General features: G+C 37.6%; 1 long non-coding RNA gene across 1 annotated transcript; it reads right to left on the reverse strand.

Annotated features, from left to right (window-relative positions):
• Nucleotides 1–818: 818 nt before the first annotated feature.
• On the reverse strand, nucleotides 819–26,303 carry LOC128283769 (uncharacterized). Its single transcript, XR_008274180.1, has 4 exons — nucleotides 26,134–26,303; nucleotides 2,152–2,218; nucleotides 2,028–2,068; nucleotides 819–967 (listed from the first exon to the last, which is right to left on the reverse strand). It is a non-coding gene; the product is annotated as an uncharacterized LOC128283769 (long non-coding RNA).
• Nucleotides 26,304–26,584: the final 281 nt, after the last annotated feature.

Raw genomic sequence — 26,584 nt, forward strand, 5'->3', positions numbered from 1 at the left:
AAACTATTTTAGCATTGTTATAGTTTTCAGAGGCACTATCATGTGACATCACCAGATTCAGCCATAACGTCTAGAACCAGGTTGGAAAACTCGGCTGTGAATTTAGATTTTTAAAGAACTTATTTTTTATGATTGAAATTGAAAGTACTTTTATTGAACATGTGGTACATCGACTCTCCGGCACCGATCCTGTAAGTTCTCTGAAACTGTTATGTGTTTTAAACTAAAACTGCTATAGATAGACTATACTGAAAAACACTTAAATTAGTGTATACTAATATTATAGTAAAACCGATAGACACTAATAAACACAACGTTGTACGAAAACAAACTATACTACTGATACTGTTTTACATAAGATATCTGTTAATAATTACTGAAACTGTAAATTGATACATAAAACTGTTAATACCAGATAAACACGTTTAGACAATGAGCACGAGAGATACTCATGGACGGGGTACTAGAGGCCATGATTGTAACACCTCAAACCCGGCCGAAACGTTATGATCAAATCTGGCAATGTCACATTGAAGTGTTTTTCGTAAAATACGATATCGTTGAAAAACACGTTCTATAACCAACCTCTCAGTGATCTTGATGATTGTTTTAGGATGTCTCGTTCGTTTCTAAAATGTAAGTTGTTTAGCAAAGAGTTAATCGTATTAAATCGCCATTTATTTTAAAACATTGTTTATTGCGGAAGCTTTTTAAAATAGTTGCATACTTGTGTTTACTTTGTAAAAACATTATTTCTTTAGAAAACTCGAGTTTTCCTATCTCTAGCAGTTATAAGCCAAAGAAAATAAAAACACAAATTAAAGTTAAATCCATAGAGGCCTTATTACAGTAAAAATATTCAAATTAAAATTACTTATAAAAATAAAAGTAAATATGATAGTAAATGCAGTTGTGTGGCTGCCTTTGAGTCCCTCGCAACACCGATCCGCCTAAGCTTATGGATTACCTGTACAGATAAATAGATGGGTGAGTTTATGAAAACTCAGTGTGTAATCCCATATAAGCAAACAGTCAGAAAATAAGCACAGTCTGGGCCTAACCCTTTTTAGTAACAGTGACAATATCAGTTTGGGATTTTGCCCATCTTAATACAGAAATAGTTATATGTTCGGGCCTTGGCCCATTACAGTAACAGTAAATAGTATGCAAGTCCTACCCATCCAACCTCTACACTCTATCTCCGTCCAACCCTACACTCCATGTGGGGATAAAATCAACCCACCCGTCTCTACATTCCAAGTAGCACCGATTGCGGCACTAAACAGTATTTGCAGTAGGGCTGCCAATATAATAGGCTTAGAGCCATCAGTGATTTGCAACAGAGCTGCCAGTATAATACACTTCTTCCAAGCATAATAAACCCATCCCTATGTAATACATCATACAATCATGTCATGTCATATCATAGAATCAAACATGTATTCATTATAGTTTAAATAACATGCTAAAATACGGTCATACATGCACATATATGCATACATAACATAAGGGCAAAATAGTCATTTTACCACATAAGGGCAAAATAGTCATTTTACCATATGAGGGCAAAATAGTCATTTATCAATCTGGGGTCTAGGTATACTTACCAACCCAACAGTAGGTCCACAATCGTCTCGGACGATCTATGCAACCTTAACAGTCAAACAGTACAAATGGGCCGAAGACCCATAATGCGGGCTCTTGTAGGCCCACACTCTCATGTGGCCCACATAGCCCAGAAATGGCCTTGGCAATGTAGATTACAGAGCCTGACCCAATATTCTCCACACGTTCGTGTGGTTTACCTGTGTGGGGCCCACATACTCCTAGGGCCTACACAGCTCAATTTAGTTCAAAATGTCCCAAAATAGCCTAAGCCCATGAAATCTCTCATGGTGGCGTCAACGATTTTACGCCCACGTTTAGGCATACGGACTACCACATGAGCGAGCGCACGCTCATGTAGCGTCAACGGTCACCTATTTCAGCTTTTGTTGATTTACGATTAGGGCAGTATTTTTACACACCTGATTACGAAAGTGCGCAACTAGCCCACGAGTACTCCAACCTATCACAAACAGAAGTTTCAGTTAATTGCTTAACAATCAAGTTGAAGCGAACCCTTACCAAAACACTTATTCAAATGATTACCTATCCCACGCCTTGATCGTTTGATGGAGGCTTGCACAAGAGATTGGTTGTAACCTCTAAAGATTACCTGCATTCCAATAGAGAATTGTTATCTATTACTATACCCGCAAATAGTTGGACCAAATGTATATCAACCTACTGAAAGTGTAGAACTGAGAATAGGAGACAGAAGCAATTGGCCTCCACCCCAAAAGCATACAATGAAACCGAGGCAAGTTGAAACAATCTTACCCCTAACAGCAATCAGCAGAGAAAGAAAAATGTTAGATGGAAATACTATTACTACAGAGAGAGAAAGAAAGGAAAAGAGGAACAACCAAACACTCTAACTGTCTAATCACATGACAATGCCGAATCCTCAAGAACAGGAAGAGGAGAGATGAAATATTCAACCAAAGAGGATATATTCAACAAACATAACCAAAATGTAAGGATAGGGAAAAATTGATAGAAAAAGGGAAAAAAAGGTACTCGACCAAAAGCATACCCGATTTGAGAGAGATGCAGAGAAAAGAATAGAATGCAAATATTTAGCCAAAATAAAATAAGGTAAAGAGAGGGACATGAAAGATAATCGGTCAGTAAGGCATTGTGAAAGAGTAAGTTGAGACAGACCAAAAATGAAAGGTACCCGTGATGCACTAATCAGCTTCAAAGAGGAAAACGCAACAAACTGAAGAATGAGTAGCCCAAAACTTGAAACACAAATTTGGCACCTAAAGAAAATGACAGCCACTGAAAATGAAAAGCAAAAAGCCAACCCCAAAACAGAATTCATTGGGTTACCTACAATCCCAATTCGGCACCAACACTCCCTCAGCTTCAAATCCCCTTGATTTTCTCCTAAAATCCCTCCTCAAATCACTCAAACCGATCATCCTTCCCTCAACCACTTAGTTTGAAATTCATTCAAACTTTTCAGTGTTTCAGTCAAACCACAATACTCCCATGGCACAGCAGTAAAATAAAACACTCTACTGCCCCCCACCAAGACTCGAACCTCAGACCTCAAGCAACCACCACGTTCCACTTATCCCCTAGACCAGCAGACCATTTTTCTGTCATGTTTTACCCATTTTTATTTAAAAGCCTACTGCCTAGAGACAGTGTTTATTCCTTTAAAAACAAAACTTTTACGCAAGCCAAGGCTTAAACCCAAGACTTCTCAGACACTTCCAGAACACTTAGAACCCTTAACCACTGAAGCAGATGCAAATTTTGTGTCACCTTCTTGCATAATTAAACATTTATGTGCAGCCTCCTAACTGATCCTATGCTGAAGGCCTAATACTTCCAAGTCTAAAATTTAGGGCGTTACAATTGTAAAGGCCGTAGAGGGGCTCGAGCTGGGTCCTCGTCATCAGGCAACCTGCCTAATCTGGATACTAGAGAGACACTAGCTTCACCTATGACTGAGACTAGGTCTCATGGTCGAGCGGCTAAGGACGACACACTATCCCAGGCTATGTCACATATTCTGGAGATGGTCGCTAGGCCCAATACTAGAGCTGGAGGCTGTGGGTCGGTTACAGAACGACTCTGATCTAACAGAGCTGAGCTTTTTAAGGGTATTACTAGAGTTGCCCCTAATGTGGCTGAATACTAGATTGAGGCCATAGAAAGGACTACAGACGATCTGACTGCACCCCCGAGCAGAAATTAAAGGGTGTTGTATTACTGGTACGTGATGAGGCTTATCAATGGCGGCTCACTATTAAGGTGGGCACTCAGTTCGATCAACTGACCTAGGATTTCTTTAAGACTGTTTTCCAAGGGAAATATGTGGGGGCCAGATATATGGATGCCCGTAGGAGAGAGTTCCTGAATTTAACCCAAGACGATAGATTGATGGCCGAATATGAGGTCAAATTTTTGTGACTGAGCCGCTATGTACGAGGTATGGTGGCGACTGAGTACGAGTGATATGTTCACTTTGAGGATAGTCTCAAGGATAATCTGAGGGTTTTAATAGCTCTACAGAGAGAGCGAGACTTTGCTACACTGGTTGATAACGTGAAGATCACCGAGGAAGTGAAACGCGCTGAGCACCAGAACCAAGAGAGAGGTTGGAGCAAGAGGGATTCAAAGCCCTCAAGTTCCATTCAGAAGCTTAAGAAAAAGGTCAGAGTTGATGGGCCGATTAGATTTGGGGCTCCTATTGCTGCTACGGGACAGTCGACGTGTACTGACTGTGGTAGACATTATCAGGGCGAGTGTTGGAAATGAACTAGGGTTTGTTTGAGGTGCGGTCTATTAGAGCACCGTATTAGAGAGTGTCCGCGGAGGTCCGATCAGATGTAAGCTCCAAGCACTGGTACTGTACCACCGAGAGGCCGGGGTTAGGCCAGAGGTGGTAATGGATTAAGCCGTGGTCAGAGAGCACCGGACAGAAGTGCTAGTCATGCTGAGGTGAGGCAGCCGGCTCTAGTTTATGCTGTACGTCGCCGAGAGGATGGAGATACTCCAGACGTTATTATGGGTACGTTCTTTATTTACAATGTACCTTATACTGTATTGATAGATATAAGACCTATTCACTCTTATATAGCTTGTACCGTATCTGAAAACTTGGGTATACTGGTTGAGATTACTTCAAGTAAGGTCACTGTACTAAGTCCGCTTGGACAGTTGATATGGGTTAACAAATTGTTTAGAGATGTTTCTTTAGAGGTTCAAGGGGCTATCTTTCTAGCAGATTTGATGGAACCTCCTTTTGGAGAGTTTGATCTAATACTGGGAATGGACTGGTTGGTGAAACACCGAATGAGTTTGGACTGTGCCACGAAAAGGGTTATGTTGAGAACTGAGGAGGATAACAAAGTAGTTATAATCGGAGAACGTCGGAACTGCTTGTCGAATGTGATTTTTGCATTGAGGGCCGAAAAATTGGTTTGTAAGGGATTTCAGATTCTGAAGATTCTTCGATTAATGATATCAGAACGGTTAAAGACTTTCCATACGTATTTTCTAAAGAGCTACCTGGGTTACCTCCAAATCGGGAAGTAGAGTTTGGGATTGAGCTCCTCCCTGGTACAGCTTCGGTGTCCATCGCTCCTTATAGAATGACACCAAAAGAGCTCGTGAAACTTAAGGTAAAGATTCAAGAGTTACTGGATCGTGGGTTTATCTGCACTAGTATGTCTCCGTGGGAAGCACTAGTTCTGTTCGTGAAAAAGAAGATAGATCAATGCGTATGTGTATTGACTACCGACAATTGAATAAACTGACTATAAAGAATAAGTACCCCTACCGAGGATAGATGATCTGTTCGACCAATTCTGAGGAGCTTCGGTTTTCTCCAAAATTTATCTCCAATCAGAGTATCACCAATTGAGAGTTAAGGAGGCTGATGTGCATAAGACGGTGTTTAAGACTCGCTATGGTTACTACGGTGTTAAGGAGGTTGTGTATTGATGCAAGAGGGTAAGGTGGTAGTATATGCGTCTCGTCAGTTTAAAACTCATTAGGCAAACTATTCGACGCATGACCAAGAGTTGGCCGCTGTCGTATTCGTACTGAAAATCTGGAGGCATTATCTGTATGGTGAGAAGTGCATCATCCATACTGATCACAAGAGCCTCAAGTATCTCATTACTCAGAAGGAGTTAAATCTTAGGCAGCGGCGATGGATTAAGCTGCTTAAGGACTACGATTGTATGATCGAGTACCACCCCAGTAAGGCTAATGTGGTGGCCAATGCACTGAGTCGTAGGGCTGTGACTGATCTTAAGGCGATGTTTGCTCGCCTTAGTTTATTTGATTATGGTAGTTTATTGGTTGAACTTCAGGTTAAACCGACGTGGATTGAACAGATTAAGAGTAAATAGTTGGAGGATGAGTCACTAGGTCTTCAATTTCGATAGGTTGAGAGTGGTGATACGATGGATTTTGGACTAAATAGTGAATGGGTGCTCTATTTTCGAGGGAGAATTTGTGTTCCAAAGGATACTGATTTGAGGCAATCTATACTGCGAGAGGCGCATGGTAGCCTCTATGCTACGCATCCTCGCAGAAATAAGATGTATTGTGACCTTCGTGAGTTATACTAATGGCCAAGTCTTAAACGATAGGTTACTGAATTTGTGGCTAAGTGTCTGACATGCCAGCAGGTTAAAGCTGAGCATCAGTTGCCTTCGTGATTGTTGCAGCCAGTTAAGATTCCACTTTGGAAGTGAGAGCGAGTGACTATGGACTTTGTTAGTGGGTTGCCCGTCACCCCTACTAAGAAAGATTCTGTTTGGGTTATCATAGATCGATTGACCAAGTCCACCCATTTCATACCGATTTGCACTGACTACTCTCTGCAGAAACTAGCTAAGTTGTATATGTCTAAGATAGTGAGACTGCATGGGGTACCGGTTTCGATCATCTCTGATAGGGATCCTCACTTCACGTCTCGGTTCTGGAAGAAGCTGCATGAAGCTCTGGGTACTAGATTGGTCTTCAGTACTGCTTTCCATCCTCAGAAAAATGGTCAGCTAGAGAAGCTGATTCAGACATTGGAGGACATGTTAAGGAGTTGCGTCATTGATTTCTGTAGCAGTTGGGAGGAGTACTTGCCGCTAGTAGAGTTTGCTTATAACAACAATTATCAATCTAGTATACAGATGGCACCTTACGAGGCTTTGTATGGTCGTAAGTGTCGTACTCCTTCATGTTGGACTAAGTTGGACGAGCAGCGTGTTCTGGGCCCTGAGCTAGTTTCTGAGACTGAGGATAAGGTTCGGCTGATTAAGGATTGTTTGAAGGAAGCTTCTGACAGGAAGAAGTCTTATTCTGATATGAAGAGGCGAGAGATTGAGTATTCTGTGGGGGATTTCGTGTTTCTGAAGGTATCACCTTGAAAAAAGGTCCTGAGGTTTGGTAGCAATGGCAAGTTGAGCCCTAGATTTATTGGGTCTTATCGCATACTGAAACGAGTGGGACCGGTCACCTATTAGTTAGAGCTACCTCCAGAGTTGGATCGGATTCATGATGTTTTTCATATCTCGATGTTGAGGCACTACCACTCGTATAACAGCTCGATTTAGGGCTTAGTCAGAATAGTGGTCTCGGGACCACAAATATGAAGTCAAAAAAATTATTTTATTATTATTTTGGAGCCATTTCATGTTTATATTAGTGTATGAAAAATTTGGTAAGTTAATTTTAACGTTTGCGAGTCCAATTGCGAGAAATGACTAAATCGCATAAAATGCAAAAGTCCTGAATTGATAGTTAAAGGTGTCAAATAGCTAGAGAGTAAATATTGAGGGTCTTTATAGGGCAATTAGACCCTATTTTGATAGCTTGGCCAGCCATGACAGATGAAAATGTTCAAAAGTCAACATTAGGTAAGTTTGATAACATAAGGTGTAATATAATAATATCTAAGCCTAGCTATCATCTTTTTTCTTTCATTCTCTCTTCATCTCCACTGATTTTTCAGCCATTGTTAAGGGTTTTGAGCTTGAAATTTTCAGTAACTTGTAATCCTCACAAGTAAGTGGTTTCTATACCCTTTTGTTGATGATTTTTGTATTTTTGAGACCCTTAAAGCAAAAGCTTTCAAATGAGGGTACTATTTTGAAAAATGATTAAGAGTTTAGGGTTTTTCCATGAAAGGATTTGTAATTTTTGCTGAGTTTTTATAGAATAAAGAAGTCTTGAGAGTGTTATAAACAACTTTTGTGAAAGGTGTTAGCATGAAAACACCTAAAATGACCATTTTGCATAAGTTGTAAAATAGATGATAAATGTGTGAAATAGTGGGAATTTAGAGTTGCTATAAGAGTAAAAAAGGTTTGGCTAAGCTTAAGATACGAATAAATTTGATAAAAATTGATTTACGAACCTAGAGGTGAAATGTTTATTTTGTCAAAGTCTAGGGGCAAAATGGTCATTTCACTAAAGGAGTGAAATTTTGATTGTCTAATTTTGTTATTATAGATTAAGAAATATCGAATCTGAACTTAGATCGGGGGAAAGCCAAGCAAATTGATTAAGTCGACTAGTCACCACATTTTGTAATCCAAGGTAAGTTGTATGTAAAGAATACATGTAACAGCCTAATTTTCAGTGGTGTCGGAACAGTGATTCGAGATCACTAAATCCGACAAATGAGTAGGAAATATTATTAATTTAGTGAGTATAAGTTAAATGTGAAGTTAGGAAAAATTTTGAAATAGTGAAATGTACAAATATATATATATTAAAATAATTAGAATTGAAAACGAGGTATCGAGACCTCGAGAATTTTAAATCGAGCCATAAATATTTTTATAAATATTTATGGAGTGTTAATAAGTTAGTATTAAAGTTTCGTCAAAAAAATTTAAAGTACTGATAGCTAATTGAACAAAAAGGACTAAATTGTATCAAATGTAAAATTGTGGAAAATGATTAAATAGCTTAAATGATAAAAGAAAGACGGTTTAAAAGGCAAATAAACCCAAGGTCTATTTGGGCTGGACGGCAAGAGCATGAAATCACCAAGAAAATAAGGGTAAAATTGGAAAATTGCAAAATTTACTTAATAAAGCTAGGACTAAAGTGGAATTATCTAGATTTCTCTTTATTTTTCTGCATTCTCATCAGAAAAAACACCATGGAAGAGTTCCTTTAAGCTGGTTTTTCATATTTTTACTGCAAGTAAGTTCAATTCTTGATTATTACTTGAAATTTTTGTGTTTTTGTGACTTTTACAACTAGGTCCATTTGTTGAATTCATTAGTTCTTGATTCTATGAAAGAAATTAAAAGTTTATATGAATATGTGCTGGAAGTATATGATGATTTGACATAGAATTAGAGCTTTAAATTGTTTATATGCTGATTTTATTGAAAGAATTGAATAGAAAGTGAATGTTTGGGACCTAAATTGTAAAAGAGTTTGAAGTTAGAGTTTTATGTGGAAATTCTGAATTTCAATAGTTATGAAATAACTTATAATTTCTAGGAAAAGTGTTAATTGAGAAAATTAGTTTAATTGAGGGGTTAATTAAGTAAGGACTGAATTGTATGAACTGTGAAATTTGGGGCAAAATGAAAATCAACATTTTGCACTAAAACAGTTTTGGACAGCAGCAATAGTCTAACTTTGAAAAATCTCAAAAAATTGTAGAAATGAAATTAAAGCTTATTGAGTCTAGTTTCTTATAGAAGAAACGGTAAGCAATGGAATTGTAAATCATGAGATATAATAAGTTTTGTGAGACAATGTCAGAATGATTTCGGGTTCCCATGTTCTGACTTTGGAAAATTATCAAAAATTGGAGAAAAATAATTAATGGATTAAATTTATATGTTTAAAATTCTTAAAGAGTCTATTTTCAATAGAAATAAGCAGGAACATCATCCGAATCTCGTACGATGAGATAATTAATTTTAGTGAAGAAGGGTCGAAATCGTCGACAACGAATGCAGGAAACTTTAAAGAATAAACTGTACTTATTGGCTAAGCCAAAAATTCTGAAAATTTTATGGTAAGAAGATAAGTAAGTCTAGTTTCAGGGAAAATTAGCGGATCTTAGTTTCGAGTTCTGTAGCTTAAGATATAAATAATTTAGTGACTATGACGCAAATGGACAGTTTTGAAAATACATAAGTAAATAGTGAAATTATTGATAATGTTACTTGTTGCGTGTTATATAAATTAAGGATGTGGAATGGAGAGGAGGAGGAGGAAAATATGTATGAATATTCAGCTAGCATGGCTAATTTGTATGTTTTAAGCTCATGGACTAAATTGAATAAAAGTAAAATTTTATGGGTAATTCTGTAAAAAAATGTTAGAAATGACCAATTTGCATGAAATGGATTATTTTATTATTTAAATTACAAAATTGAATGAAATTATTAATTTAGCTCAAGATCGTGGAAAAACATGTTTTAAGGATTAAATTGAAAAGTGTTAAAATTATGGAAAATTCGACATTTTATAGAATTCATAGGTTGTTATCAATTTGTGTGAGAATAACGGCTGGAAATAAGGATTAAATTTGCAATAATTTTATTTTATTTTAACCTAAGGACGAAATCGTCATTAATTAAAAGTTTAGGGGTAAAATGATAATTTTGTTTAGAGCATTAGTTGAATGTATTATAACATGAAATAAATGAAAACGATGATCAAATTTCTTTATAAAAATCCGGATGACTTGAATACGAGACTTGAACGTGGAAAAGAAAAGATATCGGATTAATAAAATATCTGATAAATGAATCGGTAACTCTGGTAATGCTCTGTAACTCTATTCCGGTGACGGATTCGGGTTAAGGGCGTTACAATACAAGTATAATGTCAATGTATGTGTTGAATTGTACTTGAATTTAATATAGCATGAATTGCTTGATTGTGGAATTGAGAAAGCATGATAGTAATAGAGATAGTAAAGTTCTCGTGTGAACCTAGGAAATAAATCAGATATTCATGCCATAACACATGGGTTATTGTGAGTTACTGTTAGACATGCCTGTGACATGCATCGGTCATATTATGGGAGCTAGTGTTAGACCATGTCTAGGGCATAGCATCGGCATTGAGACGAGAGCTAGTGTAAGACATGTCAGGGACATGTATCGGCCTCGAGACGTAAGCCAGTGTAAGACATGTTTGGGACATGCATCAGCTATGAAATGTGTTAGTGTAAGACCATATCTGGGACATGGTATCGGTACGGATATGCTAGAACTTATGTAAGACCATGTTTGGAACATGGCATCAGTACCTGACCCCATGTTTGAGGCTAAATGAGTATTTGGTAATGTTCCAAATGGCTTAACAGTGAAAGTAAGATTCCAAGTTAACAAGGAAAGTTTAATTGTGTTGTGAGTGGCACAGGTACCTGTATGAAATGTGAGCTCAATATATGCTATATGGGGTGTATTGAATATTGATGAGTAAGTTTTGCTTATTCCATTTGTGTATTATGATACTTGTTGAAGACTGGTAAAGTTATGTTGTATATTTATTTATTTGCAACTAACTAAGCTTTATGCTTACTCCCTCTCTTTTTTCATTTTCTTATAGTACCGCCTATCTAGCTCAAGGATCAATGAAAGTCAGATATATCGATCACACTATCAATCGAAGCATTCGATATAGTTTGATCTATAGTTTTGAATATAACATGTGTAGGGCTTAGACTTTACTATTTTTGTGTCATTGAGAACTAGCCAAATGTGTTGGCTTGGGTTGGGAACCCTTCATTTTGTATTAAGCCTCAAAAGATGGCTAATATTCATTTTTGATTTTTATGTAAAGATGTTATTTTCAGGGTTGAGTAAAATACATAAATGGAATGTTGTCTATTGTGACTGATTTGGTTGCATGAAATAATCTTATCTTGATTGTGGTTACTATTATATAGGTTGTGCAAGTAAGGGTGGCAAATAGGCTTGGTAAATAGCCTTATATTTTCCACACGGGTAGACACACGGGCGTGTGTCTAGGCCGTGTGTGACACACGGCCTGTCCTATGGGCGTGTGATCCAGCCGTGTGTCCCCTGTACGTAAAAATTTCAAGTCAGTATGCATAATAGTAAACATATGGGCAAAGACGCGACTGTGTGTCTCAGCCGTGTGAGGGATACGGCCTAGCACACTGGCATGTGCCTTGGCTGTGTGACTTTATGGGGATGCTGACGTTAGAAACATAATGTCTATGTTTTTGCACACGAGCTAGGACACGGGCGTGTCATGGTCGTGTGAAAGACATGGGCCAGGAACACGGGCGTGTGCCAGGCCATGTGAAAACCCCTGTAGGTGTGCATTTATAATTAATTCCATAAGGTAGAGGACACAGGCGAGTCCCTGTATTGCTTAGGCCGTGTGAGCTACACGGGCCATCAATATGACCATGTTGAAATAGCCACACGGGCATGTTGCCCTTCTACACGGGCATGTGCCTTGTTTCAAATTCAAATTTTCTATAGATGTTTTAATGAACCAGATTGATTCTGAACAATTTTCGATGGCCGATTTAAGGCTCGTAGGCCCACAGTAAGAAGCTTAAAGTAGAAATTTAAAAAGTTCTAATTTGGACCAACTCTCAATGACTGGGAGAACGTTTGTGTGCACGAGATCGAGTTAGGTAATGACTCTTATTTCGCTCCAGCGTGGGTTACAGGTATGGGTTGTTACATTTAGTGGTATCAAAGCTATGGTTTAGTCGGTTCTAGAACTAACCTAATGAGAGTACGAGTCTAGCTATACATGCCATAACTGTTATTGATAGTGTGACAACTTTTGACTATTATAAATTGTATTTTCATATAGTAAATGGATCATGATAGAGCCACGGCGGGTGACGTGGAGAGTAACGCGTTGGCTCTTGCTGAAAGGACCGCGCTAGTTGAGAGTGAACCCGTGACTATGGACCAAGACGGAGGGCCTAGAGAAGTCTATCTCTGAATGATAGATGCTTGGTATTTGGAGTTTGTTCATGTTAATCTGAACAATCCACCTCCTTCACCTCCTCTGATTCCTCAGTATACCTCGGTAGCTCCGCGAGTGCAGACTTGATTAGAAGAGAAAAGCCTCCGATAGATAAGATTAGGAAGCAATAGGCCGTGGAAATTTGGGCTAACATGGATGACGACCCGGAGAAAGTAGAATTTTGGCTAGAAAATATCATCAGGGTATTTGATGAATTGTCGTGCATGCCTGAGGAGTGCATGAAGTGTGCAGTATCGCTCTTGAGAGATTCAGCCTACCAGTGGTGGAATATTGTCGTGTCTATGGTTCCGAGAGAGAGAGTAACTTGAAAATTTTTCCAGGAAGAGTTTCGAAAGAAGTATATTAGTCAGATGTTCATAGACCAGAAAAAGAAGAAATTTCAAGAGTTGAAGTAAGGTAGTACGACTGTGACAGAGTATGAACGTGAATTTGTTAAACTCAGCAAGTATGCGCGAGAGTGCGTATCCACTGAAGCTACCATGTGTAAAAGGTTTGAGGATGGTCTAAATGAGGATATTCGACTATTTGTTTGCATTTTAGAGCTAAGAGAATTTGTGGTGCTCGTTAAGAGGGCATGCAAGGCAGAAGAATTGGTTAAAGAGAGGAGAAAGGCGGCTATTTAGTCGCGGGATTTAAGAAATAGACAGATGGAGAAATCACATCAGTCTTCATCTAAAAAATTTAAGGAATTCCCTATCCGATCGAATACTTTGGCCGGGTTCTCGAATAGGATCAAGAACAAGCAGAACACGACCTCTAGAGCCTAGGCCACCTCTATCGAGAGTGTCGGCAGTACTTGGCCAAATAGGCCAGAGTGTTTACATTGTGGTAGATGTCATTTTGGCAAGTGCCGAGGTAAAGAAAGAGGGTGCTTCAAATGTGGGTCACTAGACCACGTCATCCGAGACTGTCTCAAAATAGAAGAGAGAGAGAGAGAAAAAGCAAGAAGTGAAGGCAAGTAGTGCTCTATTGAGGGGTAGACCACAAAAGAACTCTGGAAGCGGGGCTGCTAGTAAAAGTGCGCCAAGAGATGCTGTAGTGAGGTCCGAGGGTAAAGCGTCTGCAAGGACTTATGCTATTCGTGCCTGTCAAGAGGCAGAGTCTCCCGACGTGATCACGGGTACCTTTTCTATCCATGAAATATTTGTTGTTGCTTTAATTGACCCAGGGTCTACCCACTCTTATATTTGTATGGAACTGATACCTCATATGAACATGATAGTAGAGTCTACTGAAATTGTAATAAGAGTGTCCAACCTTTTAGGCAGACATGTTTTAGTGGACCAAGTGTGTAGGGATTGTCCTTTAACAATTAAAGGTCATTGTTTTCCGGGTAACTTGATGTTATTTCCATTTAATGAATTTGATGTAATCCTTGGGATGGATTGATTGACTTCTCACAGTGTAGTGGATTGTAGGAGAAAGGTTATTGAGTTGAAATGTGAAGACGAAAATGTTCTTCGAGTTGGGCCAGATGAATCGTATAATTTGCCTGTAATAGTATCGTCTTTGACTGCTGAGAAATATTTGAGAAAAGAATATGAGGCTTATCTCACTTTTATGCTAAATACTCTAGTGTCTAAGTTGAAGATTGAATCGGTACCAGCGGTTTGTGGGTTTATAGATGTATTTCCGGAAGAATTACCCGGATTACCTTCAGTGAGTGAAGTAGAGTTTGGAATCAAATTGATACCGGGCACGGCACCCTTCTCGATTGCTCTATATAGGATGGATTCTACGGAGTTAAATGAATTAAAAGCTGAAATACAAGATTTAACTGACAATAGCTTTGCAAGACCGAGCTTTTCCCCATGGGGTGTCCGGTGCTCTTTGTGAAAAAAAAAGATGGGTCGATGAGGTTATGTATCGACTATAGACAGCTCAATAAAGTAACAGTGAAGAACAAGTATCCTTTGCCAATGATCAATGACCTGTTTGATCAGTTAAAGGGAGGCACTGTATTTTCCAAGATTGACCTGAGGTCAGGATACTACCAGTTAAGAGTGAAAGAGCATGATGTACCGAAGACTACGTTTCGGACAAGATATGGGCATTATGAGTTCCTCGTCATGCCCTTTGGTTTGACTAATGCCCCGACAGTGTTTATGGATTTTATGTACTGCATTTTTCAGCCGTATTTGGATAAGTTCGTGGTGGTCTTTATTGATGACATACTGATTTACTCGTATGATGAGAATGAGCACGCGAAGCATTTGAGGACTATATTACAGACCTTGAGAGACAAACAATTGTACGCCAAGTTCAATAAGAGTGAATTCTGGCTTAAGGAGGTTGGATTTCTAGGACACATTGTGTTGGGTGACGGGATTAAAGTTGACTCAAGTAAAATCTCGACTATTGTTGAATGGAAACTGTCGAAGAATGTGACAGAGTTCCGAAGCTTTTTGGGTTTGGCTGGATACTATAGGCGGTTTGTAAACGGATTCTCTATGATAGCTACCCTGATGACAAGACCGTTGCAAAAAGATGTCAAGCTCGAATGGACAGAAAAGTGCCAACAGAGGTTCGAGCAATTAAAGGCTTTGTTGACCGAAGCCCCAGTGTTAGTGTAACTGGAGTCGGGTAAGGAATTTATGATATATAGCTACGCCTCCTTGAATGGTTTGGGGTGCGTGCTTATGCAAGCAGGCAAGGTGATATCCTATGCCTCAAGACAGCTAAAGCAACATAAGAAAAATTACCCGACGCACGATTTGGAGTTGGCCGCTATTGTGTTCACATTGAATATTTGGAGGCACCATTTGTATGGAGAGAAATGCCGAGTATTCACCGATCACAAGAGTCTCAAGTATTTGATGACTCAAAAAGAGTTGAATCTGCGGCAATGAAGGTGGCTAGAGCTGATAAAGGATTATGAGTTGGTGATTGACTATCACCCGAGCAAGGCGAATGTAGTTACCGACGCTTTGAGTAGAAAATCATTGTTTACCTTAAGGGCCATAAATACTCAGTTGATTGTTTCTAATGATGATTCGGTCCTAGCAGAGTTGAGAGCTAGGACGACATTTTTACAAGAGATCTGTGAAGCTCAGAAATGTGATAATGAGTTGCAAGCTAAGATGGATCAGTGCGAGACGGGAAAAGAATCTGAATTTCGTATTAGTACCGAAGGGTGTATAATGTTCAAAGATATAGTTTACGTACCCAAGGACAATGAGCTTATACAAAAAAATCTACGAGAGACACATAGTGGTTGTTTGTCCATTCACCCAGGCAGTGTAAAAATGTATAACACTTGAAGAAAATGTATTAATGGTCAGGGATGAAAAGAGATATTTCAGAGTTTGTTTCCAAGTGTCTTGTGTGTCAGTAAGTGAAGGCTGAACACCAAGTGCCTTCAGGTCTACTTCAGTCTATCATGGTCCCCGAGTGAAAGTGGGATCCGATTACTATAGATTTTGTGACAGGTCTGCCGATAACCCCGAAGAAAAATGATATTGTTTGGGTTATTGTAGATAGACTAACAAAATCGATACATTTTATACCAATGCGTACTGACTACTCCCTTGAGAGATTGACTGACTTGTACGTTTTCGAGACTATGAGACTACACGGGGTGCTCATATTGATTATTTTAGATAGAGACCCGAGATTTACCTTGTACGTTTTTAAAAGGCTTTAGGAACAAAGTTGATTTTTAGCACGGCATTTTACCCGCAAATCGAAGGCCAGTCAGAAAGAGTGATTCAGATTTTAGAAGACATGTTGCGATGTTGTGTTCTCGAGTTTCAAGGCAGTTGGGAAAGGTACTTGCCATTGGTTGAATTCACCTACAATAATAGATATCAGTCAAGTTTGAAGATGGCGCTTTATGAGGCTTTATACGGGCGAAAGTGTCGAACGCCCTTATATTGGACTGAACTTAGAGAGAGTCAGATTCACGGGGTTGATTTAGTCAAAGAGACTAAGGAGAAAGTCAAAGTGATTCATGACTGCTTGAAGGCCGCCTCGGATAGACAGAAATCCTACGCGGATTTGAAATGAAAAGAAATTAAGTTTCAAGTCAGTGATAAAGTACTTTTGAAAGTATCCCCGTGGAGGAAAGTCCTCAGATTTAGTAGAAGAGGCAAGTTGAGTCCTCGTTTCATAGGACCTTATGAGATTATCGATAGAGTAGGGTCGGTTGCCTATCGATTGGCTTTGCCACCAGAGTTGAAAAAGATTCAGACGTATGTCATGTGTCCATGCTATACCGATATAGATCAGACCCTTCGCATGTGATTGCGCCAACAGAGGTGGAGATTCTTCCAGACATGACTTATGACGAAGAGCCGGTCAAGATTTTAGCTTGAGAAGTCAAATAGTTGAGGAATAAGAGTATTGCACTCGTGAAAGTTTTATGGCATAGACATAGAGTCGAGGAAGCCACATGGGAGACCCAAGAGACTAAGAGAGACCAGTAACTGAACTTATTCGCCGGTAAGATTTTCGAGGACGAAAATCCCTAAGGGGAGAGAATTGTAACAGCTCGATTTAAGGCCTAGTCAGAATAGTGGTCTCGAGACCACAAATTCGAAGTTAAATAAATTATTTTATTATTATGGAGCCATTGCATGTTTATATTAGTGTATGAAAATTTTGGTGAATTAATTTTGACGTTTGCGAGTCCAATTGTGAGAAAGGACTAAATCGCATAAAGTGCAAAAGTCATGAATTAATAGCTAAAGGTTTCAAATAGCTAGAGAGTAAATATTGGGGGTCTTTATAAGGCAATTAGACCCTATTGTGATAGCTTGGCCAGCCATGAGAGATGAAAATGTTGAAAAGTCAACATAAGGTAAGTTTGATTACATAAGGTGTAATATAATAATACATAAGCCTAGCTATCATCTTTTTTCTTTCAATCTCTCTTCATTTCCATCAATTTTTTAGCCATTTTTAAGGGTTTGAGCTTGAAATTTTCAGTAACTTGTAATCCTCACAAGTGAGTTCCATACCCTTTGTTGATGATTTTTGCATTTTTGAGACCCTTAAAGCATAAGCTTTCAAATGAGGGTACTGTTTTGAAAAACGATTAAGAGTTTAGGATTTTGCCATAAAAGAATTTGTAATATTTTCTGAGTTTTTATGAAATAAAATAAGTCTTGGGAGTGTTATAAACAACTTTTGTGAAAGATGTTAGCATGAAAACACCTAAAAGGACCATTTTGCATAAGTTGTAAAATAGATGATAAATGTGTGAAATAGTGGAAATTTGGAGTTACTATAAGAGTAAAAAGCGTTTGGCTAAGCTTAAGATACGAAGAAATTTGATAAAAATCGATTTGCGAACCTAGGGGCAAAATGGTCATTTTGTCAAAAATCTAGGGGTAAAATGGTCATTTCATCAAAGAAGTGAAATTTTGATTGCCTAATTTTAATTAGTGACTAAAAAGTACATTTTTTTATTATAGATCAAGAAATATCGAATCTGAACCTAGACTGGGGGAAAGCCAAGCAAATCGATTAAATCTACTAGTCGACACATTTTGTAATACGAGGTAAGTTGTATGTAAAGAATACAGGTACAATGTCAATGTATGTGTTGAATTGTACTTGAATTTAATATAGCATGAATTGCTTGATCTTGGAATTGAGAAAGCATGATAGTAATAGAGATAGTTGAGTTCTCGTGTGAACCTAGAAAATAAATCGGATATTCATGCCATAATACATGGGTTATTGTGAGTTAGTGTAAGACATGTCTGGGACATGCATCTGCCTCGAGACACAAGCCAGCGTAAGACATGTCTGGAACATGCATCGGCTATGAGATGTGTTAGTGTAAGACCATGTCTAGGACATAAAATCGGCACGGATATGCTAGAACTTATGTACGACCATGTCTGGAACATTGCATCAGTACCTGACCCCATGTTTGAGGCTAAATGAGTATCCGATAATGTTCCAAATGGTTCAACAGTGAAAGTAAGATTCCAAGTTAACAAGGAAAATTTAACTGTGTTGTGAGTGACACAGATATCTATATAGAATGTATAAAATGTGAGCTCAATATATGTTATATAAGGTGTATTGAATATTGATGAGTAAGTTTTACTTATGCCACTTGTGTATTATGATACTTGTTGAAGAATGGTAAAGTTATGTCGTATATTTATTTATGTGCAACTTACTAAGCTTTATGCTTACTCCCTCTTCTTTTTCATTTTCTTATAGTGCCGCCTATCTAGCTCAAGAATCAACGGCAGTCAGAGATATCGACCACACTATCAATTGAAGCATTCAATATAGTTTAATCTATATTTTTGAATATGACATGTGTAGGGCTTAGACTTTACTATTTTTGTGTCATTGAGAACTAGCCAAATGTGTTGGCTTGGGTTGGGAATCCTTCATTTTGTATTAAGCCTCAAAATACGGCTAAATTCATTTTGATTTTTATGTAAAGATGTTATTTTCAGGGTTGAGTAAAATACATAAATGGAATGTTGTCTATTGTGACTAATTTGGTTGCATGAGATAGTCTTATCTTGATTGTGGTTGCCATTATGTAGGTTGTGCAAGTAAGGGTGGAAAATAGGCTTGGTAAATAGCCTTATATTGTCCACATGGGTAGATACACGGGCGTGTATCTAGGCTGTGTGTGACGCACGACTTGTCCTATGGGCGTGTGATCCGGCCGTGTGTCCCCTGCACGTAAAAATTTCAAGTCAGTATGCATGATAGTAAACATACAGGCAGAAACACGACAATGTGTCTCAGCCGTGTGAGGGACACAACCTAACACACGGGCGTGTGCCTTGGCCATGCAACTTTATGGGGATGCTGACGTCAGAAACAAAATGTCTATGTTTTTGTACATGGGCTAGGACACGGGAGTGTCATGACCGTGCGAAGAACACGGGCGTGTGCCAGGCAGTGTGAAAACCTCTGGTGGAGGACACGGGCATGTCTCTGTATTGTTTAGGCCGTCTGAGCCACATGGGCCATCAACACGACCATGTTGAAATGGCTAGACAGGCGTGTTGCCCTTTTACACAGGCGTATGCCTTGTTTCAAAGTCAAATTTTCTATAGATGGTTTAAGGACCAGGATTGATTTTGAATAGTTTTTTATGGTCGATTTGGGGCTCGTAGGCCCATAATAAGAAGTTTAGAAATTGAAAAAGTTCTAATTTGGACCAAGTCTTGGTGACTGGGGGAACGTTTGTGTACATGAGATTGAGTTAGGTAATGCCTCGTATTCCGCTCCAGCTTGGGTTACAGGTATGGGGTGTTACAACTCAGATCCCACGCATATTGTTCCAGTTGAGGAGATCGAGGTTAGGTCAGATCTGACGTTCGAGGAGGAGCCGGTACAGATATTGGATAGATATATAAAGGCTCTGAGGAAAAAGTCAATTCCACTGGTTAATGTTCACTAGTGTAATCATAGCTCGGAGGAGGCCACGTGGGAGCCTGAGGATGCGATGCGTCAACAATATCCTTATACGTTCTGATCAGGTAAAATTTTGAGGCCGAAATTTCCTTTTAGGGGGTAAAGTTGTAACGCCCTAAAATTTATATTTTTAATTCTGTTAAAATGTGACACAAGAATGTATCTGCTTTAGTGGTTATGTATTATGGGAATGTGTGAGAAGTCTTGGGTTTAAGCCTTGATTTGAGCAAAAATATTTTTTTTAAATGAATAAAGTCATACTCTTGTCCAGTAGGCTTAAGTTTAAATATTAGTAAGTTTATGTCAGAATGGGTCTGCTGGTCCGGTGGTTAAGTTGAGTGTTAAGTGGTTGGAGGTTTGGGGTTTGAATCTCTGCGCGATTAAAGGGATTTAATTTTACCGCATGTGCCGTGTAGGTGTTTGTGTGTTAGTAAAATTCTGGTGCTAGTGAACGGTTATGGGATAAGGGAGTGATATTAGGAGGAAAATGTGAGATTGAAAGAATTCCGATTTTTCAAATTTTGGTCATTTTTTTCTCTTCCCAAGAATTTGCCAAATTTTCTCCTTCTCCTCTCTACACTGCTGCCGAATTTTACCCTTTCTTTTGTTGAATCCATATTTTTCCTCCATTTTCCTATTCAACTTTATTCTCAACTCGTCATATCGCGCAACATAGAGTCACACTCGTTCGGTAAGCGATGATGGTGCTCTAAAATTTTAGTTTATAAGTTATTAATTGAGGAACCTCTGTTTAACTATATTGTCAGCCGAAAATCTAGTGTTAACTATATTGTCAGCCGAAAATCTAGTGTGAGGGAAGGTGCTAGTTTCGAGTTATAGAGGGAAGCATCCTTAGTTCGTAAGGTAAAGGTTTTTTCGCTTGGAAGATGACTTTTCGTTTTGGGGTTAAGTTTAATTTGATCATTTAAATGACTAATTAAGCAAAATGTTAGTCAATAATAGGTTCTGGAGGGCTCGTGGTGATTTTAGCTACGAATCGATACCAGGTGTGTACCCGAAATGGAGAAAACAGAGTTTAGTGAAAAGCTTAAAAAGCTTAATGTCGATGCCACAGGGGCATGTGGTCGCCCGTGTGGTAGGCTGTGTGACGATACACGGGCGTTTGATCAACGAGCCAGGCTGTGCGTACATGACACAGCCATGTGAAGGCTGGGTGAGGTCGTGTGTGACACATGGACTCAGCCAAGTGAGTCGTATGGACCCACACGAGTAAACCAAAAAGGCGTATGAAATTCTGTGCCAGGCCATGTGATCCACACAGCCAAGATTAATTTGGGCCGTGTGGGCCTACACGAGTAGATCAAATGAGCGTGTGAGCCCAATTTACTGATTTGTTTGCTAAGGTTGCACGGGTCGCCCGAGACGACTGTGAACCTACTGTGGGGTTGGTAAGTAGTGTTTTGATCCCTAATTGACTGAACAATATATGTATGATTGTTTACTAAGCATGATTATGATATGATACTGATTATATGCATGACACTACGTGATAGCATACCATGATTATATGTTGCATTGTATGGGGTTGGGATAATATATGTGGAGGACGCATACTGAAAGGCTTTAAGCCTAATATACTAGCAGCTCAGCTACTTTCGGTACTATTATGAAGTGTAGGGATGGGTGGGTTGATTAGATCACCACATGGAGTATAGGGTTGGACGGAGATGGTGTGTAGAAGCTGGCTGGGTAGGATTTTGTGACTGCATATCTATTACTGCTACTGTACTATGATGGGCTAAAATCCTACTGCATGACTGATTACGAATCGAAGCGGCTAAGACCCTATATCGGATCGATCTCGACATCAAACAGGCTTAAGCCTGCATCGTGTTGTCTATTTATATGCATGGGGATTACACACTGAGTTTGTGAAAACTCACCCCTCTGTTTAATCTGTACAGGTAACCCCTAGACTTAGGAGGATCGGAGTAACAAAAGACTCTGCGGTGGCCACACTATCTCTTTTAAACTGTTTACTGCATATTTACAATTTTAAGTTTAATTAGGTATTTTACTGTAATTATGACCTCTATGGATTTTTGGTTTAAAATTTAGATTTTATGTACTGCTTTATGTTTTATCACTGCTAGTAGTAGGTAAAACTCGGGTTTCTAAGTTGGATGAATGTTTTTTCAAAATACCTCATTTTCGCAAACTGCTTTAAAAGCTTCCACTAGGTATAACATTTTGAAAATGAATAATGATTTGTAAGGTAATGATTTATAAAGTATAACATTTGAGAATGAATAATGTTTTAGAAACAAATGACACGATTTAGAAGTAATATAGGATGAGGAATGGTTGTTTAAGCGGAGAAACTGTTTTAGCATCGTCATGGTTTTCAAAGGCACTATCATGTGACATCACCAGATTCAGCCATAACGTCTAGGCCGAGTTTGGGGTGTTACAAGTACAATTAGTGGAGAAGATTCTGATAAAGAATACAATGGTAGGACTGATGAAAATTTCTTAAAGACATAAATTGATTTTAGGCAAATGGGAAATGGTATGTGAAATCAAAACTCAATTATCCTAATATAATAAGCAATGGAAAGATGATAATGCAACTTGGATTAAACAACTGCTAAAGAAGTTCTCATTGCAAAGGAATGAGACAATATTGTGAAAGTTAAGAAATAGCTTTTTGAAACTGAGCTAATGCTTAAGAACTTTACTACCAGTAATAACAAACTCGGTGAGATTCTAGCAGCTAGGAAGAGAGATCAAGGTAGGGGAGGCTTAAGCTTTGTAGATAAATGTAAAACTATAATAGGAAGTCTCACAATTTTTATAAAAGCCACAGGTTCAAAGGAAGTTGGTGAAAACTCTAAATCAGTGTTATTCAAATCATCCAAGAAGAATATTCATTCCCATAAGGTGATTTGCCACTATTGCAGTGCCCCTAGCCATATAAAACCACATTTCTTTAGGATGCTACATGATTTGAAATGGAGGAATTCAGTACCTGAGGCAGTGCCCACTCCCCGAGGCACTGCAGCTAAAAAAGTGCAAAAAGAGCGTATGAATGAAGAAATAAAATAAATGTTTGCTTGTTTCTTATTATTCCTTGAAGTCCACTATTGATGGAATTTGGTATTTTGACAATGTTTGTTCACAACATATTGCAGGTAACCAGTTCTACCTCACTAATAAGATTGTCCTATTGGAAGAGTGACATTTGGTGATGGGAATAAAGGTCAAATACTTGGTAAATGGATTTTGAATGTTTCAGGTATACCCCAATTGAAGAATATGTTGCTTGTATATGATCTCAAAGCCAATCTGGTGAGTACCAGTCAACTCTATGTTTAAGGTAAGCTTGTAAATTTCACGTTTACTACCAGCAGTAACAAACTCGGTGAGATTCTAGCGGCTAGGAAGAGAGATCAGGATAGGGGAGGCTTAAGCTTTGTAGATAAATGTAAAAATATAAACAGAATTTACCACAGATCATTCGTCTTTATGATGAAAGACTTAATTACTATTTGGTAGTAATTAACTTTTCATAAAGGAAGATGTAATGATTACCATGAGATAAAACAGAATCACATTGGAAGAGTGGATTTATCCCAAAAAGATTAAGGATATCCTATTAAGGTAACACACTTACGACAAGGTCATTGGACGAGCACTGATCGAGTTGCTTTTATAATGGTATGACATTAGGGAGAGCTCAATCATGATACTATAGTGGAATGATTTCGTGATTAAATGAGTTTAAAATTAATAGGTGAAAAGCTGGAACTTAATTATAAATCATTTAAGCCTTAATCACATATGTTCAATCGGACCCTTTGCTAGCCCGTTGAAACCAGAACTGAATTGCATGTTGAATCAAATAAAAAGAAATGGTAAAGTTGGAGAAATAGGAAACATTCGAAAATGAATGTGGTTTTCTCTCTAAATGGAAATGACTTGAAAAATTAATTTATGGGTTTTTGAAGTATTAATTAATTAATTTAAGTTCAAAAATTAAATTAAATTAATTGGTCATAGTGAAACCGTTAAATGTAGGAAAATTAAATATATTTTCTCATAGATTCTTCTTTGGTAAAGTTGCAATAATTTTAACGGGATTATAATCAAGTTAAAAAATTATTTAATTGAAAAATTAATTAATTAATTTAAATTAATTTATGATGTTTATTTTGGAAAATAGAAAAACATATATTAGGTTGGATTGACTTATAAAGTGCTTGATTAAATGTCCAAGAAGTACTTATAATTGAACCCGATACGAGAAAGACTCAAGCCTCTCATGCTAAATATTGGGACGGCTAACCCTAGTATATTTAACTAGGGTTGTCACCCCCAATCCTAGTTAGATTAGGATTTTGTTTTTCTATTGAAATAGACTTCTATTAATTCAACAAGCGTTTCACTTTCTCTCTCTATAAATAAATGACACCATACAACTTTGAGATATTGTTATTTTACCCAAAAATAGTGAGAATTTATTTTCTAAGTATAAATTCTATTTTTCGAAATAACAATTCTACCGGTTTCTATTGAAAAGGGATTTGTTTTCTACTGAAAGTAAAGTAAATAATTTCTAGTTGTGTGTTTGATTTGAATTTGTTCGAGCCCACACTCAAAGTAGTTCGTGGCATGAGAATAGCAGAAAAGGTTGTTCAGTTGAAAGCTGGGAACGATAAGGATCTATCTAGCCAAAAACACAGATGCGATTTTAGTAAAGGGTTTATTGCTATAAATATTACAAACCGAGTCAATTTTTAAAATTTTAATTTTTCACTGTGTAAGAAAATCGTTTTTGAACCAGATTTTTTCCAACACTTGTGTGTGTTGATGACTACTCCAAGTATACTTGGTTAAGGTTTCTTAGCGAAAAATCAAATGCATTTGATGAATCTAAGAGACTATGCAGGGGGTTGATTAATGAATAAAGAAATATCATTGGGATGGTAAGAAAGATACGCAGTGACCATGGAAATGAATTTGAGAATGAAGAATTTGTCCAATTCTGTGACAAAGAGGGGATCAGACATGAGTTCTCGACACCTAAGACACTTCAGCAAAATTGTGTGGTAGAATGCAAGAATGTAGTATTTGGACAATTTTAGAATAGTGATTGTTCTTTTGTTGAGAAAACTACATTCAAAATAACTCTCTTCAAAACAACTTTTGTTTAGAACAGTTGCCATTGAGAACAACTTTCATTCAAGAATAGCTCTTGTTTACAATAATTTTTGTTTAAGAATAGCTATTGTTTGGAACATTTGTCATTCAAGAACAACTATGTTTGTTGGGACTAGACTTGCCTATGGGAGGGTTAAGGCAAAAATATAGGTCTGAAAAATGGGTTTAGAAATAAAAATAAGGCCCGTTTAAAAATAGTTCGGGCCTCGAGTAAAGTGTTTTTTTTTTTTGCCTGGGCCCGACCTAGCCCGAATTTGCAAAAAGAAAAACTTTGTTGTTTTCTTCTTGTTTTCTCACTGTTTTGCTACCATTTCACTATTATGTTGCTATTATTTTGTTGTTATTGTTTAGATATTGTATAACTCTTATTTTATTGTTAATTTTGCTACTATTTTAGAGGCATTTGCTTGTTAAGTTGCACTTATCTTAGTGTTATTTAAGTATAAAATTTATTTACAATTTGTTGGGAAACATTTATTTTAATGTTTTTAATATATTATATTTTTAAAAAAATTATACAAGATTTTACTATGGCCGGGTCAAGCTTAAATTTTAGCATTTTTATTCGGTATGGGCTTAGGCAATTTTAGACTCATTTTTTGAGCTTGAGCTTTATCAAACAGGACTAAATTTTTGTTAAGGCTTGGCCTATCCCATGGACAGGTCTAATTGGGACCTTAGCTATCATGTATATAAAGTTTCACCTCATGTTCAAACAACTCATTGAACTGCATGTTTTGTCACCATGTTCTATCCCTTGTTCGAATAGCATGTCTGGGCAAACCTTTAGACAACAGTCTAGACATCTCTTTAGGGCAACCTAAGTGTAGTATAAAATTGGCATTTTTTATTTTGATCTTCATGATGCATTGCCCTGTCAACAAATTATCTTTAGCCTATGTTTTATTCTTTCCTAAATGATGATGGTCAAATTTGAGTAAAAAAAAGAATGAATGATCGACTTACCTTATCTCGAGATATCATCTTTATCCTTTAAGCCTTTGTATTGGTGATTAAGCTGGCTATTCTACTTGTTTTCCTAAATGAAAAATCAAATTTTATTACTAACCTTGAATACACAATTTATTGCTAAGAACATAAAATGTTAGTAACTAAAGTATCTATAATCATATTTACATTAAAATAGGTACTCATATTTTTAGTATTGTGCTAAATTGAATCTGACATACTAGACATGAAATCTTATATAAGGGATTAACCACTGATCTTGTTTGTTAAGTGCGATTAGCAACTTATCCGAACCTATTTTATTTAAATTGTATTTTAAACTTAACTAAGGAATCCTAAAAGTACTAGTTTCTAGCCTATCTTATCATAACTAGATTATTAAGTATGTTTACATGTGCGGAAGTATGAATATCCCAAACGCGTGGGCAATACTTGAGTAGTTTTATAA

This window comes from Gossypium arboreum, chromosome 11, assembly GCF_025698485.1.
Source record: "Gossypium arboreum isolate Shixiya-1 chromosome 11, ASM2569848v2, whole genome shotgun sequence".
Taxonomy (NCBI): domain Eukaryota; kingdom Viridiplantae; phylum Streptophyta; class Magnoliopsida; order Malvales; family Malvaceae; genus Gossypium; species Gossypium arboreum.